General features: G+C 41.4%; 1 long non-coding RNA gene across 1 annotated transcript in view; it reads left to right on the forward strand.

The window, feature by feature from the left end:
* The first annotated feature begins 6 nt into the window (after window positions 1-6).
* LOC106531144 (uncharacterized) overlaps window positions 7-6,625 on the forward strand; it is a 23,137-nt gene continuing 16,518 nt past the window's right edge. The window contains exons 1-2 of the long non-coding RNA XR_001311873.1: window positions 7-193; window positions 6,357-6,573. This is a non-coding gene — a long non-coding RNA (uncharacterized LOC106531144). The remainder of the gene's footprint in view (window positions 194-6,356; window positions 6,574-6,625) is intronic.

Consider the following 6,625-nt stretch of genomic DNA (forward strand, 5'->3'; position numbering starts at 1 on the left):
ACACACACACACACACACACACACACACACACACACACACCATAATAACCTCGCAGCAGCTCAGACATGTTTTCTCACACGCTCTCTGGGTGGGCCGAGGGGGCAAGCAAAGCGCCGACTCAGCACCAAACTCCAGCCAGGATTTGACATCTCTGCTCCGACGGTCGTTGGCTCAACTTTACCTGCAGCACAGGTGAGTCACCTGCACGAGAACGTTTGCATATCTTTGAGATTAAATGAGCTTTAGACAGAGTTAGAGTGAATGATGTTGTTTACGACAGAGATGATGTAATCAGCACGTTAGCGTAGCGCTTAGATTAAAGTGAAAACAACTGAGAAAACTTTTTACAACAAACAAACAAACAAACAAAAAACAGACTAACTGACAAAAATCTTTGGCTCAAAACTGGTGAAACAAAGGTACGTCTAGTAAAAGTCTGGAGTAAATATAAAGTAATGATAACAAAACAAAACAGGTCGTCACTAGCCGCCATCTTGATAGGCAAACATTAGCTTCAGTCATGTCAGAATTAATGTTTGATAATCTCAATTAATTACATTAAATTTTTTTCAAGCATTTGCCTCCCATGATGCAGGGGCACCCGCGGGGGGGGSMWKKYCCCCCCCCAAAAAAAATTCTGCAGACGCCACTGCCATGATGGCAGAGGTGTCTTGTTGCACAGACYTGATAAAATCTGTTGGAAGTACATGATGCTTATTAGCTGTTAGCTGATGCAACAGCTGCTAGCATAAACCTTATAGCTCTTTTCAGTGAAAATTACTTGTAAAAATATGAAATGTTATATATTAAAATTTATTTGTGGCTCAAAAACTGGTAAGAAAAGCAAAAAGCAGATGTCTGGAGAAAATCTGATGACATAAAAAAATAAAACAAAAAGATTGCGCGCGTCAACGCTAGCCGCAATCTTGAAAAGCAAACATTAGCTTCAGTCTCAGCAGAGTAAACATTTAAAAATAACAATTAATCATTTCAAATTATTATTTTTGTTTTTAAGCTTTTGCCCACCAAGATGGCAGTGATGTCTTGTTGCAGACACCAGCTGACATTGATTGAAAATACTTATTGCTCATTAGCTGTTAGCTGCTAACACAGCAGCTAGCATTAGCCTTCTAGATTCTTTCAGAGCACAAAGTGCTTTATTAAAGAGGTATTTGTGGCATGTTTTGTGTGTTTTTGTCCACCTAATGCAGCAAAATAAGTTGAGAGTTGATATGTGAGAATAAAACCAGGTGTGACGGACCGTGTGTTCTCTCAGGTAAAGTCAGGGTCCTGTTGCAAATTTTCAGTGAGACTTTAAAGGGCGCGTGGCATCAGTTTTTTTGTAATAAACATGAATGTATTTTTGGAAAGATAACATTCATACCATGTTGCAAAACAAATTTCACGCCGCTGAGATGAACAGTTGTTGAGATATTGGCGTGTGAAGAAACAGGAAGTGATGTCAGAGGGGACTGTCTGCATGTGAACAGAGCGTTGTTACAACACAGACTGAAGAGAAGAATCTGATGTTTCTTTACATTATTTTGAGTTTCTATCAAAGAGAGACAAGAGTTAAAGTTTAAATAATTTTGTTTTAATAAACAAAAACCAGAGTTTATTTTATTAATAAGTTCCCCTTTGATGTCACTTCCTGTTTCACTTCGGCAGAGCCAAATAAAAAAAATAGGCCAGTTATGTGAGAACCAGAGTTTATTTTATTAATAAGTTCCCCTTTGATGTCACTTCCTGTTTCACTATGGCTGAGCCAAGTTCAAAAGAAAATAGACCAGTTATGTGACAAAACGGGTAAAATAATCTGTATTATGCCAATTTTCTTAAGTATAAAGATGTTTTCTTTGTGTATTTGAAGGATAGGCGCGTCGCAGGAACTTTAATCTGTTTTTATCAGGAAACAGAGAAAATGATTAAAAATATTAATGGTGCAGGATTCAGGCTCAGACCAGCAGATCTACATCAGGCTTCAGTTTTGGTGCCTGCAGCCGTGAAGACGAAGCATCATCATCATCATCATCATCATCATCATCATCATCATCATCCTCCGCTCTGGGTTTGGGTTTTCCCAGACGGTTTCCCTCTCCTCTCTGACTGGCGTCAGAACCGTCTGACATTTGGACCCGGGCTATTTAAAGCAGCAAGATCAGGGTTTAGAATCATTGTTGTGTACGTGTGTGTGTCAGTGTGTGCGTTGTTGTCTCATTGTGGCCGTGTGTTTACGTCTTTTGGCTGTAGAGCCAAGCCTGAAATTCACTTTGGGAGTTTTTTTTACTTACTCTCAAATGTATGTGTGTGTGTTTGTGTGTGTGTGTATGTGTGTGTGTATGTGTGTGTGCGTGGACTGATGAAACTCATGAGTCACACTACGTTTGTGTGTTTTTGTTTCCAAGGACAGTTTTAAAAAGAAAAGGCGGGAGAGGAGTTGGAGGTCTGACCTTTGAGTCTGGGATTAGATCTGGATCCAGGATCAGGTTCTGGTCTGGATCAGGTTCTGGTTTCGGGGACCTGGGAGTGTTTGGGTCTGAGGCGTGGGCTCAGACTCCTGCAGCTCTCGTTGTTGTGGAGCTTCTTGTTGGATGAGCTGTTCTTTGCACGCTATTTTTACATTCTTTCCTCCCACTGCTGCTCGTCATGTACATTTCACAACATGCTGTGTGTGTCTGTGTGTGTCTGTGTGTGTCTGTGTGTGTCTGTGTGTGTCTGTGTGTAAGATTAGAACCATTTATCTCTCCTGCATACCAACCGTTTGTAGACAATCACACAATCCATCAGACTATAAAGGATGAAAATCTTAGAGCTTAACATGTTTTAATTGTCGCCTTTTGAAAGAAGTTCATGAACTTCTTTCAAAATAAAAGCCTGAACCAGAAAAGGTTGGGAGACGTTACAAACAGGTTTCGCTGCAGACGACTCAAGTTGTTTCATGTTTTATTTTTATCTGATCAGCTTGATGTCAGAGGTGAAATTATCAACCTGGATTGCGCTGACGTCAGCTTCACAGTTTCTGGAATGCAGCCCGTCTGACACGAGGAGCTGCGGGAAAAAATAATTAAAAGATTTATTTAAAGAAGCAGAAAGGCTGATGCTGACGTGACGTCGCTGCTCCAACACTTTCTGCTCTTGACTTACCTTCAAGTGCCTGTGACATGCCTGTCCTTCAAACACAAAAAGTCAAAGAAAACATCCTTATTCTTAAGAAAATTGGCATAGTACACATGATTTTACACATTTTGTCTCATAACTGGCCTRTTTTCTTTAGGATTTGGCTCAAACAAAGTGAAACAGGAAGTGACATCAAAACTCTTTAATAAAATAAAACAAAACAATTTAAACTTTAACTCTTCCTCTCTCTTTAATAGAAACTCTAAATAATGTAAAGAAACATCAGATTTTTCTCTACAGTCTGTTGTTAGCTGCTGTAACAACACTCTGTTTACATGCAGACATTCCCCTCTGACATCACTTCCTGTTTCTTCACATGCAAATATCTCAACAACCGTTCATCTCAGCGGCGTGAAATTTGTTTTGCAATATTTTCTCAATGTTATCTTTCCAAAAACACATTCATGTTTATTACAAAAATTTGATGTCACAGGCCCTTTAAAGTCCTGCAGAAACCTGCCGACCCATCGTTCATCCAAACATCTAAAACCTGCAGGATGGTGGACCCCCAGGATCAGGATTCGGCACCCCTGATTTATGGCATTAAACTAACGAGACTTTAGCTGATTTAACTGTAGTTTAAGAAAAGAATGGAGGGAAACAGATTCTGAAAACAAAACTGGACAAACGTGAGACTGAACTCAGAGTCAAAACAAAAAGGAGTTCTGCAGATTGTTTTGGCTGGGGGTCTGCTGTGATGTGCAGCGGTTTGGACCCCCACCCTCAGGAATGGCAGCAGCGTGCAGGGAGGGGTCTGTGGTGGTCCTGGTTTTGGGAGCTGCGGGGAGGACAGCGTGCTGAGACGGGCGGGGGCTGCTGCGGTGACGTTCAGAGGCTGTTTACGGTTATTTTTAGTCGTGGCTCCGTTTTAACGTCCAGCCAGCAGAGAGGAGCTGGATCTGTGGCGCCCTGAAGGGTCCAGACAGGAAGTGACGGTTGGCTGATGAGTCAGTGATGGTGGGCTGGGTGGGCTCAGGCCTAAAATGAGGCAATCCTGCCCTGAATCTCCTGAGTGGAGCTCTGCACGGTCTGACCTTCAGGGTGCATCTGCTGCCTCACTTTCTGTTTTATTTTGTAGTAAATATTTTGATTTGTTGTGTTCTGGTCACACCTGCTTTTAATTTCCTGATCATTGCGTTCAGCACGTACCTGTGATGTGAGGGTCAGGTGTGTACCTGTGAGGTTAGGGTCAGGTGTGTACCTGTGAGGTTAGACTCAGGTGTGTACCTGTGAGGTTAGGGTTAAGATGATCTGTAAATGAATGGAAGTCAATGTAAAGTCCCCATGAGGATAGAACAGCAGACATGTGTGTGTCTGTTGTGTCAGACAGCTGGTGGAAATGCAGACCACACACAGTTGTGTTTACAGACTTTAATTATTTCAATATTGACCTTTAAGATAAATCATTCAGGGGTTTCGACGTAAACAATGACACAAGCGTTTTGCATAAAAACAGATTTTATGAATAAATAAATCAGCTGCAGGCGTCAGTTTGAGCAACAAAACTCTGAGGACTCCATGTTTTGTGCGTTTTATTTAAAACATGCACAAAACATCGAGTCCTCAGGACTTCACTGTTGTTTACCTTCCTGTGTTTCACCAACAACATGTTTTCTTTTGAATGAAAACCTGCAGAGTAAAAACCTCCTGCAGGCTCTGGTCCTGCTGGCTCTGGTCCTGCAGGCTCTGGTCCTGCAGGCTCTGGCCCTGCAGGCTCTGGTCCTGCAGGCGTGACGGCACCTGTGACTCAGGCCTCCTGAATGTCTTCAGGCTCCCGGGCCTCGGCCTGGTTCTGTTTGGAGCCTCAGATCCTCCGACATGACAAATACCTGCTGCCGTATTTTTAGCCTGAACAGACGTGCCTTTTCTATTTTTATCTGGGCGCCGCGTCAGCGCCGCGCTGTTGTTTTCTGCTGCAGCTGCTGCTGCTGCGCCCAAGGACGAGCGTCCCTGCGTTGTTGATACAAACACATCGATGGTGAGGTACGACCTGTGCAAAAGACTTCAGCCGCCCACCCACAGTGCAGTTTCCAAACTCTGACTTTTGACCCAAAAAACCTGCTGAACCAGTGGGTTTTTAGATTAGATTAGATTAGATTAGATTAGATTAGATTAGATTAGATTAGATTAGATTAGACCAGGGGCTCTGCAACCTTTACGATCAAAAGAGCCATTTCTGCTACTCGACGCACTAAAAAAATGTGTCTGGAGCCGCAAAACAGCTACAACTGTGATTATCAACTGGTGGTCCGTGGGCCTTTTCAAGGCCTTTTCAGGAATCTTTTTGGCCAGTGGAGGTGACATTATAAAGCTAAAAAAATAATGTGAATTTTATTATTTATCATTATTTTTACCCATCAGGACAAATGAAAAGTCTATATTCATGTAAACGAGAAAATACTGTGTATAGTTTATACCAAATTTCAAAAAAGCAAGTACAACTGAACGATTCAGACATGTTTTTTTCTAATTCTTATTGTTATGTTGTCTTCAAATTATTTAAAGGTAATTCTGATGGATTTGAGAAAAAGATCATTGAAAGAAGTTGGATTATTTAAGTGAACAACAGGCCAGCATGAGCTAATCAACATGTTTTACTTTTTGTATTAGTAGTATTAATCACATATTTGCGTACACACAATTTCTGTTGTGAGTATAAAAAACAAAACAAAACAAAAAATTATAATTTCATTTTTTTGGCCTCTCTTCAAAGAGACACTGCAGAAGGACCAAAGAGCCAGATGCGGCCCGAGAGCCGCAGGTTGCAGACCCCTGGATTAGACCTTTATTGTCATCGTACAGCGCACAATGAAACTACAGTTCAGAAGAAGACAAACACAACAAACATGGGAGAACAGGTGCTCCGGGTCATGCAGCCACAGACCTGCACAGGGTTTAATGTTTTTAAAAACTGCAGATGTTTGCATCGTTTGTGTCACTTGTTGTTATTTTTAGAACTAAAATATGAAACTGGTGCAACTTTAATTCCTGCTGACTCAGTGCCACCGTTCTTAATATTTTCACGCTTTTAAACAAATATTATTTTAAATGTAGTATAGTTTTTTACAGAAACAAGAAGTTTTAATAATAATAATAATAATAGTTTTTGTTTGGTTTTAGTAAAGAAAGAAACTCTTAAAAGTGCTGAGTCATGCTTGTTTGTTTTGTGTTCCTCCAGCAGGTTCACAGTCACAGCTGGACRACGAGTTGGAGGACGGTCTGGACCAGTTGGAAACCGGTCCTGGTCCAGGGTCGGTGAGAGCCGGCCTCGTGTCCCACAGAGCTGCAGAGGAAACTGAGGAGCAGTTTGGGAGTGAAAGTTTCCCTCTGTGGTTTTAGAACCAGATGTTCCATCTGAACCGGACCAGGTCTGGATTTTACAGATTCTGTTAAAGGTGCAGTATGTAACTTTTCTAAAAAATATATTTTTAGCATATTTGTTCACTC

The sequence above is a fragment of the Austrofundulus limnaeus genome, unplaced genomic scaffold (assembly GCF_001266775.1).
Source record: "Austrofundulus limnaeus strain Quisiro unplaced genomic scaffold, Austrofundulus_limnaeus-1.0 Scaffold601, whole genome shotgun sequence".
Taxonomy (NCBI): domain Eukaryota; kingdom Metazoa; phylum Chordata; class Actinopteri; order Cyprinodontiformes; family Rivulidae; genus Austrofundulus; species Austrofundulus limnaeus.